General features: G+C 40.4%; 1 protein-coding gene across 1 annotated transcript in view; it reads right to left on the reverse strand.

Moving 5' to 3' along the window:
* Positions 1-14,980, reverse strand: part of LOC131923625 (uncharacterized) — a 110,478-nt gene that overhangs the window by 64,301 nt on the left and 31,197 nt on the right. The gene's annotated exons all lie outside the window — the stretch shown is intronic.

Genomic DNA, 14,980 nt, shown 5'->3' on the forward strand with positions numbered 1-14,980 from the left:
TCTCTCTCTGTGATGTGCAAGCTGAGCAATAGCAAGTTTTAAATACGTAGAACATCACTGACCTCTTCAAAGAGTATTCATTTTAAATATTACTTTTCAAGTTTCATTATTTTTTACTATGTTTTATTTTATTTTGCTATGTTTTTATGTATGTGGATGTTTTGCCTGCATGCATGTCTGTGCACCAAGTGGATGTTTGGTGTCTGCAGAGGCAGAAGAGAGTATCAGATGCCTGGAACTGGAGTTACAGATGGTTGTGAGCCAGTGCGTGTGTGCTGGGAATTGAACCAGCATCATCTGAAAGAGCAGTCAGTGTTCATAAGCACCGATCCATCTCTCCAGCCCCAAAGAATGTTAATTTATTTTTTTACTTTTTTTATATGTTGGTTCTTTAAGATGGGGTTTCTCTGTGTACCCCTAGCTTTCCCAGAACTCCCTCTGTAGATCAAACTGGCCTTGAACTCACAGAGAGAGCTGCCTGCTTCTGCCTCCAGAGTGCTGGGATTAAAGGTATGCACCACAATTCCTGGTCAAGAATGTTATTTTTAAAATGTGACTCAGTTGCTGAGGGCAATATGATGTAGAATATTTTCATTAATGATTACAGTTTGTCTGAATCTGTTTTAATGGTAGGAAAGTCTCTGACTTATAATCCACGGCTCCTTCAATTCAGAAAGCCATCTTTGACACTCCCATTCATATATATACTATTCTCCTTGGAGTAATATTACATCTCATGGCATGGTTGATCATTTGACTCTATTGCAGTAAATCCATCGTTCCACTGTCTTAAAGGGCTTATAGAATCTGTTTATGGCATTGCAAATAACAACATAGATCCAGTGAAGTTTCTTATTATTTTCTCTGTTCACCATAATACCAGCTACTGTCTTACAGGTTAACAGTCATTCAACAAACACGTACTGGATAAATAAATGAACCACTCCAAATCATATGCTATAGTTCTTCATCAAGGGCCTTCAGTTTTACTGGTAATGACAAGAGAAGCAGCACTAAAAAAAGAAAATTACACTTGTAGTATAGCAAGTGACAGATAGAAAACACATTACAAAGACAGTATGTGCTGTGATTTGGGGAAAAGGAATTCTTACTCCAATTTGGAGTATTTATAAAGTGTTTTCAGAAAGAGGAGAATCTGGTCTGATATTGACGAATAAGTGAATTATGTTTCATGAGTATTAGGCAGGCCAGAGTGGGGAAGGCTGCTAAGTTTATATACGCCTAACTCCTCTGCTGTCTGGGCTCACAGTTGGCCAGTTTTTTCCAGATTCCTTTGCAGTTGGGCATGCAATCTGAAAAGGGCCTACCCACTGGAATGTGAACAGAAGTGGTGTGTTCCATTTCTAGGCCTAAACCCTAACTACACAGAAGGCCACCCTTTCCTTCTCCTGTTTTCATCTGTCTGGCAGGTGTCAGTGACTTTGGGGTTCCAGGGGTTGATAGATTCATAAGGAAAATGGAACCCAGATGATGAAACATTGTGTGCGGTAAAATTATCTCCAATTAAGAACATCTACATTAGACTACTACCACGACTAATAACCTTTTATTTTGTTTGTCTTGATGAGGGATTATCTTTTTATTGGCAAAGTTAGCATCATTTCAAAATATCAACATACCCCAAACAGTAAGTATTCTGAGCAAAGGTATGCATAGCTTTCCAAAAGTTAGTGACTCAAGTCAGCTAGTGTAGAGGCTGTGGATCAGTGGGCATTGACCTTGGTGATAATATAAGGGATATGGCCAAAGGAGAAAGGGTATTTTAGGTGAAGACGCAGAATTGTACTGGATCCTCTGACATTAGAGAGATACGAAATAAAACATAAAACAGGTAAATTGTTTTATACCTTAGACTTTAGGAAGATTAATTTAGGATAGAGAGATTAAGTTAAACAGATCAGCATGGATATTATTACTAGAATTTGTACAAGCCTATAACATAACTCTAGAGATTAGTAGAAGCATAACAATCTTTCACATGACCTGAAATGCTCTTCAGAATTTATTTGGATACCTGTCTATCTATCCTTAATGAAACATAAACATATCATCAGCAAGTAAAATTTCTCATTTGTTTATTATGGTACTTTCTATATTCAGAATAACTTCTAATATATGGAGGAAAAAAACACTGGTTAAATGTGTGTTTGCTTTTAGATACACTGAAATAACCATGGAGTATATAATCTTAAATATCTATTGGGATGAATTAAAAATATTTTGGGGGATGAAGGGGAAGAACAGTGGTAGACTGCTTGTCCAGCATGAGTGAGCCTCAGGGTTCGGTCCAGGTAGAATAGAAAAGAGAGAGAATTTAAAGCATAAATATTGAAGAAGCATAGGTATTAAGATAGAACCAACAAGCAGATTCAACACTCAGACAATGTAAGGAGAGAACTATAGAGCACTGAAGATCAAAGTCAAAGAATAATTACTATTAGTAAGAGAGAGAAAGGGGGCTGGACAAAGAAAAACAAAAATCAAAGCAGATAGATCTTAAAAAGTATAGTCAACAACAGGGATCGCCCAATGACAGAGAAATGGAATGAGATCTACATGAACAGCCTGGACATGAGTGGGGGTAGTGAAGGGCGAGGGTTGAGGGAAAGAGAGCTTGGGTGAGTGGGAGATCCCAGCTGGATCAACAACAGAGAGGGAGAACAAGGAATAGGAGACCATGGTAAATGAAGACCACATGAGAATAGGAAGAAACAAAGTACTAGAGAGGCCCACAGAAATCCACAAAGATACCCCCACAACAGACTGCTGGCAATGGTCGAGAGACAGTCCGAACTGACCTACTCTGGTGATGGGATGGCCAAACACCCTAATTGTCGTGCTAGAAACCTCATCCAACCACTGAGGGATCTGGATGTAGAGATCCATGACTAGGCCCCAGGTGGATCTCTGGGAGTCCAATTAGCGAGAATGAGGAGGGTTTATATGAGAGAGAATTGTTGAGACCAAGATTGGATAAAGCACAGAGACAAATAGCCAAACAAACGGAAACACATGAAATATGAACCAATGGCTGAGAGGTCACCAACTGGATCAGGCCCTCTGAGTGGGTGAGACAGTTGATTGGCCTGATCTGTTTGGGAGGCATCCAGGCAGTGGCACTGGGTCCTGTGCTCATTGCATGAGTCGGCTGTTTGAAACCTGGGGCCTATGCAGGGTCCCTTGGCTCGGCCTGGGAGGAGGGGACTGGACCTACCTGGACTGAGTCCACCAGGTTGATCTCAGTCTGTGAGGAAGGCTTTGCCCTGGAAAAGATTGGAATGGGGGGCGGGCTGGGGGGAAGGTGAGGGGGGCAGGAGGGGGGAGAACAAAGGAATCTGTGCCTGTTTGTAGAACTTAATTGCATTGCAAAATAAAAATTTTAAAAAAAAAGAAATAGAAAAAAAAAAGTATAGTCAACAGAGATCACAATGAAGACAGGGCTTAGCCGGTAAAATACAGACTGCAGACCTGACCTTGGATCCCCAGCATCTGCATAAAAACCTAGGCACGGCTGTCTACAGCTGTAATCTCAGTGTCGGGGATAGATACACAGGAAACATCTCAGGGGCTCCTGGCCTGTCAGTCTGTCCAAATCGGTGAACTCAAGGTTCAGTGGAAGACTTGTCTCAAAAAGTGAAGTAGAAAGCAAGTGAGGAAGACATGTGATACTGACTCTGGCTTCTACATTCATGAGCACATATGTGCTTGCACAATTATACACATGCATGCACGTGGACACATGTGGGTGCACAGAGAGAGGGAGGGAGGGAGAGAGAGAGAGACAGACAGAGATAGACAGAGAGAGACAGAGACAGAGGCAGAGAGAGACAGAGAGAAGAAAAAAATCCAAGATGAAGAGAATGTCAGCAGTTCTATATTGAGGCCATAAAGGTAACTCTAACATCTTCATTAATCTTAGTCTGTTCAAGACATTAAGAAAATGAGGACTAACTAAAGCTTATGGGAGAATAAGGGAAGTAGAAGGAATTTGAGATTATGCTAATCAATATGTTAAATGATTGACTAGATAAGTCATTAAACACTACAAAATCTAAATCCAAGTACATGTTTAATAGGACCTTTTCTAAGTAACATTTGCTTTAAAATAATTTTTTACTTAAAGACTCCATTACTATGAAGATTGCTCTATTCTGAGTAGACAATTTGAAGTTTTTACTGTATTTTTGCATGGGTATTCTGGATTCCTTTGTATTCTTGGCAGTATTTATTATTTGGCCTTTTATTATAATCATACTTGTGAGAAAAATTAGTAAGTCTTTGGATTTCCTTTCTCTGGTGAGTAATGATGCTGAGCACTGTCAATTTGCTTAGTGATTATTTGTTTATCTTATTCAGGTAAATATCTATACAGCTCCTCTGTTCATTTTAAATTGTGTTACCTCTATATTATTGGTTATGATACCGAGTATAATAGTTGTTGGCAGGGAATTATGGTTTGCCACTCTTGTGGCTGGTTTATAAAACTGCTCTTCATTTTGAATAATGGGCACTGGTTGTGGTAGTCTACACTGTCATGCATCTTACAAGGTTCGCCTCTATGTACTAATGATGCTGGAGTTGTACGACACGGGCTTCATTGAGGCCAAAGATAGTTCAAGGTGACTTGGTAATACACCACACAAATGCTTGCCCTATTTGACTTTGGTTTTGGTGCAGAAGTGTTCAACATAAATTGCTCAGGAAGGTATGAAGTAGTAGGAAAACAAGAGTATGACTTTCTAAATTTGCAGTTCCCTCCAAATAGATACACTTCTAAGTTTATTAGGAAAAGCTTGATGAGAAGTTACTTCATGCTGTCATGCATATTTACATATAATGTAGATTCTGAAAGTCTCGTCCTTAAAAAAAAAAAAAAGAGCTTGTATTTTTCACTTTTAAATTTGCACTCTAACAGTAGCACTTTCAATTCTGGAGCTTCAGAAACATGGGCCTCCTCCTCATTTCCTCCCTTGCTTCTCCTGTCTTAAATGTATAGTTTTCTTTCTGAGTTTGCTTGCTATCAAAGTTGAAACATCTGTTTCTTTTGTTTATGCCAACAGATCTCACAGGCACTTAGGCTTTCAAGAAACCATTCATGCAGATGCCAGCCGGGTGTGGGCAATTAGTTGCATAAGTGCCAAGCGAGCTCACACTCTGTATACTTATGGATAATCATTTCCACCCCACCTACAGGTCTCTTCTCTTTATCTTTTTTATCTTTAGTGTGTAATTAAGCCTCTCTACTGCACCCAGAACAATGTTTTATAGTATGAATAAGATTCTCAGAAGGGCTGAAAATATGTGTAATTTTAAAGTCCCTCAACCCCTCATTTAGTAGATTTGAGTAGACAATGGATTTCAGAGGGATTCTCAGCACTGAGAAATACATTTAAGAAAAAAATGAGAGAGCTACACTCAGCAGCTAGGCGAATCCCTGCCAGGACAGTACTTTCTGATGTTGAATAAAATCCTGGGTTAACTATGCATTGTCTGTCGAATCTCTGTGACAGAAAAGACGCTTCAGCCTTCTTATTGCAAAATACCTTAGGGCCCTCTGATTTAAAAGTTCCCCACAGAGCACATGGAGTTATTTGTTTTGTATTAGAACAACAAGGATACAGTTAACCATTACAATTGAATAGTTACAAAAATATCAGAAATTAACTCTGTGATGGTCAATGTTCATGATGAAATTGACTGGAATCACCAAGGAGACACAGTGCTGGGGTTTAGATGAATGTGTGCAGTACTATTCTGTCCATTGGTTTGGGTCTCAAATTGAATAAAGTGGAGAAGCGGGGAAGAGGGAGAGAGGGAAGGAAGGAAGGAAGGAAGGAAGTAAGGAAGGAAGGAAAGAAGGAAGGAAGGAAGGAAGGGAGGGAGGGAGGGAGGGAGGGAGGGAGGGAGGGGGAGGAAGGGAGGGAGGGAGGGAGGAAGGAAGGGGAGGGAGAGGGACAGAGGCAGACAGAGATAGACAGACACAGAGAGAGTCAGACAGACAGAGACACATCAAGCAGCTAAGCATCAGCTCTCATCTTTCATTGCTTACTGGTCTTCCCAGACATGAGGAGTCTTAGTCCCATACTCCTGCCTCTGTGGCCTGTATCAAAACTTCCCAGCCACCACAGCCACTATCATGCCTTCCTAGCTACCTTGGCCTGTATCATGGCCTTCCCAGCTACCTTGGCCTGTATCATGGCCTTCCCTGCCCCCATGGACTGTATCAAGCCTTCTCGGCTACTATGGCCTGTGTATTGGTCAGAATTCTCTAGGGGAACTGAATATGCAGAAAGAATATGGGTTTTAGATGAATGTGTGTAGTACTAGTCCATCCATTGGCTTGGGTCTCAAATTGAGTAAAAAGAGAAGGGGGAGAGGAGGGAAAGAAGGGAGGAGAGAAGGAGAGAGAGAGAGAGAGAGAGAGAGAGAGAGAGAGAGAGAGAGAGAGAGATCAAGCAGCTAAACATCAACTGTCATCTGTCATTGCTTTCTGGTCTGCCCAGATACTAGAAGTCCTAGGCCTACTCCCATAGACATATATGTACATTTATATGACTGTGTGTGTGTTCATTTATTATATATAACATATGCACTCATTCACGTATATGTATATATATTGTATATTAATTTATTTTATTAATTATTAATTATTAATTTATATTAATATATATTGTATATTATTGTGTATTAATTTTCTTTTTACTTGACATCTGCAGGTTGTCAGGTTGTCACTCTTCTCACTTGCCAGAGAATGTGTTTTGTTCAACAGCTGTTCTAGCATCTAGAGAATATCATTTATTTTGAGATGAATAATTTTGCCCTGAGATTCATTAAACTCTAGCTCTTTCTCTTACATATATGGTAGAAAGAGCACAAGCAGGCAAAAAGAGCAAGCTTCCTTCTCCTGTTTCCTTTATATAGATTTTTAGGAGAAGATTACAACTAGATCTTCCTACCTCAAAAGACCCAGATTAAAAGTGTTTTTTCCTACTTCAAATGATTTAGTTAGGAAAAAAAAATCTCTCACAGGTATATCTAGCTATTTGGGTTTTAATTAATTCCAGATGTAGTCAAATTGACAACCAAGAATAGCCATCACAGTTCCACCCCTTGTCAACTTTACACACAGTCATATCTTCTGATGTCATGCTTAATTTCCAAATGAAACCAATAAACAGGTCATAATTATGTCAAACAGGATATAAGTATCCCTCATATAAAACACAAACACACTATAAATTCTAGAATAGGTGGCAATGCCCTGTGAGGGACATTCTTTTAGTATCTCAAACTTAAATATGATAACCATTGATACTCTCTTAATTGGTGTTATATTGTATGATAAAGATTCAAGGATAGAAAACATAAATATCTGTGCAAAACATACTCTCAACTAAATATAAAAGAAACACTCATGTCAATTATAATCTTTTTGCAGTTGGTCATGTGAACAGCTGGTATTTATAACTACCTTCTTCTACTACCCATTCTGTATTTCTTCCACCCTCAGCAAGCACTTCAGCTGGTCTTGGTTCTTTTCTTGAAGGAATGACCCATACCTTCAATCCTGAAAGATCTGTAACATTGCCACTCTGGATTAGGCTGTTGTAATTTCTCAATGACTTTAATCAAAGGATATGAGAACACAAAGAGATGCCCTAAAAAATTTCCTCTAACCTAGTCATAATCTTTCTTACATCAATTGTGGATAAGAAATGCAATTTCATCTTGGTAATATGGATCAATCATACACCCCAACTCTGCTATTCCTTTCTTGGCCTGTTGGTTTGTGGGCATCAGAAGCCCAAAGTGGTTAGGGGAACATGTGAGCTTCCAGTTCAATGGATGTCTGTTATATCTCCTGGCAGGAGTACTGCCTCCCTCTGGAACCAAAACTTCTAGGTCAGCAGAGCTTAAGGTCACAGAAACAGGAAGTAAAAACTTGGTAGTGGGTCTTTGGGAGTGATCATGAGTGGAACTATTCCCCTTTCCACTCCTTGACCAGTGGATCCTGGCTGTGGAGAAATTGTACCATATCTTAGATGCTGATTCAAAAAATATACCACCTTCTGGAGAACCCTATCCCATCCCTCCAGGCTGCTGCCACCTAATCAGCATTGTAACTGTATCACTGTGTCTCAAAAAGGCCACTACATCTTTTATATCATGGCAGCTCCTTCAGGAGGATGGGCAACACGGTAAGACCAGTGGATTCTGTAAATCATGGGGACACTTAATCACTTTTCTGTCTGTGAAGTGAGTTCCCTGGTCAGAAGCAGTAGTGTATGGAATACCATGATGGTGTATAAAGCATTCTGTAAGTCCACAGATGGTGGTTCTGGCATAAGCAGTATATGCAAGAAAGGCAAACCCATACCCAGACTAAGTATCTACTCCAGTAAGGACAAAGTGTTGTCATTTCCATGGATGAAGTGGTCCAATGTAATCAACTTGTCACCATATCACTGGCTAGTCATTAGGAGAAATGGTGCCATATCTGGGGCTCAATGTTGGCCTGATGTAGTGGGTAGCCATTTCAGCTTTGACCTGGAAGTTCCAACCCCCATTGAGGCTTCGATAATGGTCACACCTACAAGGTGGGGCTGAGAGAGGATACTGAAAACCCAAGATCTGGATACACAGGTTCTCTTGGTTCCTGGACCCTGGACGCTGGTGGTAGACTGAGCAGAGTTCTCCAGAGAACACCACCAGACTGTGCTACACCTTGCCCAGACCCTGTAAACTATCCCTTCACTTGTAAGTTACACCACAAAATAAACCTCCCTTTTAACTATGTGGAGTGGCCTTAATAATTTCACCAATAGCCGGGTGGTGGTGGTGCACGCCTTTAATCCCAGCACTTGGGAGGCAGAGCCAGGCGGATCTCTGTGAGTTCGAGGCCAGCCTGGGCTACCAAGTGAGTTCCAGGAAAACGCACAAAGCTACACAGAGAAACCTTGTCTCAAAAAAAAAAAAATTCACCAATAGCCTCTGATGTTAGTAGATCTGGCACTCAGCAGCAGGTGTAGCCATATCAACCTTGGTGGTAGCAGTACATTTTGTTGAGCCCATGGCTCAATCTCTGCTACCATTGCCACTTTGCTCATGAGCCCATTGGTTTGAGCAATGGTAGGGATAGCTGGGAAAGGAGGTTGATTGTTCACAGAACAGGTCACCCTATCTATATGATTACTGAACTCCTCTTTTGCTGAAGTACCTTTTGATGAGCATTTATATGGGACATAAAAATCTTCCCATCCTTTGCCCATTTGGAGAGATCAGATCTATCCACATACTTCTTACCTAGATGTATTTCTCACCAATTTTCCAATAATGCTCTTTCAAAGTCCCTGACTATCCAGCAAATCCAGTGGTTATAGTCCATGAATTAGCGGACAATCTCACATCTGACCATTTCTCCTCCCAAAGAAAATGTATGACCATGTAAATTACCTGAAGGTCTGCCCACTGTGAAGATATCCATGTACTGGTGTCTTTCAGGGTTTTTCCAGAAAGGAGTTGTAATTCTGTAGCTTTCCACTTTTGGGTGGAGACTGATTAATATGCAGAACCATAAGTAAACCCATCCCCGTCTTCTCTTCTTCAGTCAAAAGGTCACAGGGAATACCCCAAGAAGCTATAAGATGCATGCTTCACAGCAGACGACATTGTAATTGGGAGTAGAAACCATAGGCATTTGGGCAACTTCAAGTAACTTGTTTATGCCTTCAAGATATGCTTGGACCTGACCATAGATAAAACAATTCCGTTTGCTAATGGACTGCTGCTGTGCCCATTCTATTTTGTGACTTGGTGGGTCAGAAAACACCCAGCTCATGATGAGCAGCTCAGGTTGTTTGGTAACTTGGAGGCTCATTGTCATACAATCAGTTTCCACTAAGACCTATACCAGACCAAGAGCTGTCTCTCAAAGTGGGAATAGTGGTCTACAGATGATGATGGAGTCCTTCTCTAAAATCCCAAAAGTCTCTTCTGTGATTCACCAAATGGCCTTCCAAAGGCTCTAAACAGCATCCCTAGCTGCCATTGCCACTTCAAGTACCATTGGATCTGCTGGATCATATGAGTCAAGTAGTAGAGCCTTCTGTTGTTCCTGGGACCCACTCAAAGCTAGCAGCTTTCTGAGTAATTTGGTATGTGGCTGGACTTACACACCCAAGTGGAGAATGTGCTGTCCCCAGAATCCAAATAGACCCACTAAATGTGCTTCTTTTTCGGTGGTGGTAGGGGCCAGGGGCAATAACTTATCCTTCACATTAGAAGGAATATCTCTGCATGTCCACATTACTGGACTCTTAAAAATTCCACTGAGGTAGAAGGTTCTTGAAATTTGGCTAGATTTATTTGCCATCCTCTGATGCACATATGTGTTACCAACAAGTTACCAAAGTGTTTGTTCCTGCTCACTTGACCCAATTAGTAAAATGTCATTAATATAGTGCATTAATGTGATATTTTATGGAAGAACAGATGATCAAGATCCCTTTGAACTAAGCTATGACACAGGGATAGAGTTAATATATCCTTGAAGTAACAGTGTGAAGGTAGACTGCTGGCCTTGCCAACTGAAAACAAATTGCTTCTGGCAGTCCTTATGGACAGGTACCAATAAAAAGGCTTTTGCTAAATCAATAGCTGCATACCAGGCACCAGGAGATATGTTAATCTGCTCAAGTAAGGACACCACATCTGGTACAGCAGCTGCAATCAGAGTCACTACTTGATTGAGCTTTTGATAGTCATCTGTCATTCTCCACAATCCATCTGTCGTCTGCACTAGCCAGGTAGTAGAGTTAAAGGGAGATGTGGTGGACACCGTCATCCTTGCATCTTTCAAGTCCTTCATAGTGGCACTAATTTCTGCAGTTCCTCCAGGAATACTATACTGTTTTTGATTCACTATTTTCCCTGGCAGCAGCAACTCTAAAGGTGTCCATGTAGCCTTTCCAACCATAAAAGCCCTCACTCCACAGCTCAGGCAATCAATGTGAGAATTCTACCAACTTCTAAATGCATCTATATCAATTATACATTCTAGAACTGGGGAAATAACCATAGGATGAGTTTGGGGACCCACTCAATCTACTATGAGTCAGCTGTGAGCTAAAACTCCATGAATCACCTAACCTCCATAAGCCCCTGCTTTAACTGGAGGGCCACAATGTTTCTTGGGGTCTCCAAGAATCAGCATCAAGTCAGAACCAGTGTCCAATAGACCCCGGGAAATATGATTGTTTCCTTTCTACCAGTGTACATTTACCTTTGTAAAAGGTCATGGGTCCCTCTGGGAAGCACTGGAGAAAGGCTAACAATAAAACTCTTAGTTTGTCAAGGCCCATTCTCAGGAGAATCTAGCCCTCCTTTTATTCAAGGTGTTCTGGTTTGCAAATTAGCTCACGCCTGGAACCTGGCCCACAGGCTAAGATTCCCTTCTGCCACAATCCAGTATAGGCTTTCTTCCATTTGTTTGAAAATTTTTCTGCTTATACATATCAAACCAAAATACAGCATGGAAACATGCTCATGCCTGGAAACACCATGATTGATTATCTAGTACCAAAGGTGCATATGAGTCATGCCACCATTAAATTTGCTGTGCCTGTGCTAACCATGATAGGTTAGGCCATTATAGACATTGCTTTGTTCACACTGTCCACTACAATAACTAGAACTGCCTTGCCTTTTGTGATTCAGTGCTGCCACCTAGTCTCTGCTACTTTGGGGGCTCAATTAAACCCATTGCACTTAATTCATTCAACTGCACAGCAGCATCTCCAACCCTAAGGTCTAGCACAAGGAAAGGGGAGACAACAAAGCTCTTCAGATGTGCTGGTGCCTCTCTCACCATTTTGTGTTTTATAGGATTAATGAAGGGCATGCCCTTGGCCCTATTGGAGAGGATTAGATTTTACAGAGTGTACTCACTCCAGCATTGCAATTCCCTGAGCCTTAAAATCTCATCATCAACACTAAGTCAAGGGAAATCAGGTATCTCCAACTCCTTTTCAGTAAGCCATCTTTTGACAAAGGCTTTAGACAACCATTTAAATACATTTTGACCCATTTCTTTTAAACTGTGAGCTTCTATATTAAACCTAGATTCTTCACTCTATGGGCTCATATCAATAAACTCAGTCTGATCCACATTTATGTTTCTTTCATCATTATCCCACATCCTTAAAGTCCATTCTCTAGACTGCTGCTTGAATGAATGAGCAAACTCATTAAGCTTTTAACTGTAACACACCTCCTCACGGACTACACTTTATATCTCCCCTCTAGAAGCCTGCTTAGCCTTAAGTATGGTTATAGGTCTAGAGGCAACTACTGTTGGTCCTTGAAGGACATCAGTATTGTCTTGCTTGACATTTCCTTCAGAGAAAATCACTGATGGTTTAGTAGACAATGAAGGATTAATTTCCTCAGTCAAAGGCAGAAAGCACAATATATCAGTGGATGGGAATGGGATCACACCTGCTGATTATGTTTTCTTTCAGAAAGAGTATTTCTTCAAGTGAGATAAACCCTTGAGAATCTGAGGGTTCAAAGTTCTCAGTTTCAATAGGGTCCTCTAACATATCTAAGTTACACAATCCCATTCTTCACCAATTAATGACTTTAATCACTGATACCCTCCAAGTCAGGGACTTGAATTTTCACTGTATGTTAGCAAAACTTAGGATGAGGGGCTTCAGTTTGATTTTCCACAACTTGAGCTCTGTGGCTGCTGGAGAGAATATTCCCTTTTAGGGTACACTTAGAAACCTTTAGACTGTTTATGAGCATCTGGAGCTGGACAATTTTATCATTGAGTTTATTGTTGTCCTTCACTGAATTCTGAGATGCTAGAAGTTGGTTAATTTTATCATAGAGCCCATTATTTTCCTTTATCATTCATCCAGAGATGCTGGGAACAACCAACCACCATCATCATTTTCCTTATTTTTCCACAAATTGTCAAAAGTTTTATATACAGAGTTGGCAACTCCATCGCTTCTCACCATTGGTGAATCAAAATAATCAAATGCATTTTGTCTCCTTAAGTTTGTAAAATAGTTTGCACCATGGATTTTTGGTATTCTCTGATCTGCTAGGAGAGACTTTAGTAACTGGAGAGGCTTTGGTGGCTGTAGATGTTGGCAAATTGGAAAGCCTATTGAAAATTCTTAAGAAATCCATGCTTATACTGCCACTCTTGATACTAAAATCTTTATAAGTCAGGGTTCTCAAGATCAACAGAACTTATAGAATGTATGTATGTATGTATGTATGTATGTATGTATCTATTTCTCTTTCTGTCATCTGTTATCTATCTATCATCTGTCTATCTATCTCTCTATCATCTGTCTATTATCTCTCTATCATTATTATTATTATTATTATTATTATTATTATTATTATTATTATTATTATCTAGAACATAATAGGGACTTATTGGAATGGCTTACAGGTCTAGCTAGTCCAACAATGACTGTCTACCAATGGAAGCTCCATGAATACAGTAGTTGTTCAGTCCATGACACTGGATATTTCAACTGGTCATTAGTATATACCAGAATCCTGAAAAAGTAGGTTCTAATGCCAGTGGAGGGATGGACTTCCCAGTGAGAGCATTTAGGCAAAAAGAGCAAGCTTCCTTTTTCCACATCCAGAAGTAAGTGTGGCCCAGATTAAAGATGAATCTTCCCACCTCAAAAGATCCACACTAAATTTGTATCTCCTCACCTCTAAGGATCTGGGTTAAAAATGGGTCTTACCACTTCAAACAATTTAATTGAGAAAATTCCCTCATTGGTATACCTAGACACTTTGGTTTTAGTTAGTTTCAGAAGTAGCGAAGTTGACAACCAAGAATGGCCATCAGAGCCTATATCAGCATGACTTCCCCACCACCATGGTCTGTATCATTCTCTTCCTGCTACCGTGGCCTGTATCATGTCTTCCCTTACATAATGGCCTGTATCATGCCTTCCTTGTTACGAAGATTATATGCCTATGATCCATAAGCTAGAATAAACCCTTTCTTTTGCTTTTGTCTGACATTCAGCCACAGCAAAAATAACAATAGCAAATACAGAAAGTGATGCTAACAAATGAGCTCATTGCTGTGAGAACCTGTATCTGCCGTGTCTGCAACTCTAACGTCACATATACTTATTTTCTCGATAAACTGCCTATCCTCTATGTCCTGGGGTTCCACCTGCTTCTCTCTCTCAGCGTAAAGCCTGGGAAAGAAGCATGTGAAGTGACCATGCAACAGAATGGAAATTATGGTTTCTTCAAATTTTCTCTGCCGAACAACTGAGTCCATTGCTTTTGAACTTGGCCTCACTTGAATTCTTAGGACCCTTCACATTCCTCACTCAGGCCATGCTCTGTGTGGCTGTTTCAGAGAGTAAATGAACTTGGAGGGATTGACAGAATCAGGCTATTGACCACCAGTGCAGGATTCCTCAATGGATGTTCAGTTCTGGCCAATATTTGATTACTATTAGCCTGCTTCAGGATTTGTCAGTATTACCCTAAGTTTAGAGGCTTCTCCAATCCAGTCCTGCTCTTTTTCCTCTCTCAGCTTTTGGGCTTACATCACGGGTTGGAGCCTCTCAGCTTACTCACCCTCTTCTTTTGGTCAGGTACAACAACTGCCTCCAAGCTATTGGATGTTTGATTTCACTCTATTCTCAGATGATAGGATTCAGGTAAAATGAACTTCCTTTATTATTTTAAAGATTTTCTCTGTTTTTTTTTTTACTTATTAATACTTTGTAAATAAAGAGAAGGGGAGAGAAAATAGACCAAGGCCACAGGTGAAAAGATTGTCTTTAAATTGGAGGAGACAGGAGGAAAAGGTACAACTTGGAGGTGTCCATAAATATAAATTAGAAACAGAGAAAATGGGAAGACGACATATGTTTGCATGCCTAAGCCAGTCTCAAGC

The sequence above is a fragment of the Peromyscus eremicus genome, chromosome 13 (genome assembly GCF_949786415.1).
Source record: "Peromyscus eremicus chromosome 13, PerEre_H2_v1, whole genome shotgun sequence".
Taxonomy (NCBI): Eukaryota; Metazoa; Chordata; class Mammalia; order Rodentia; family Cricetidae; genus Peromyscus; species Peromyscus eremicus.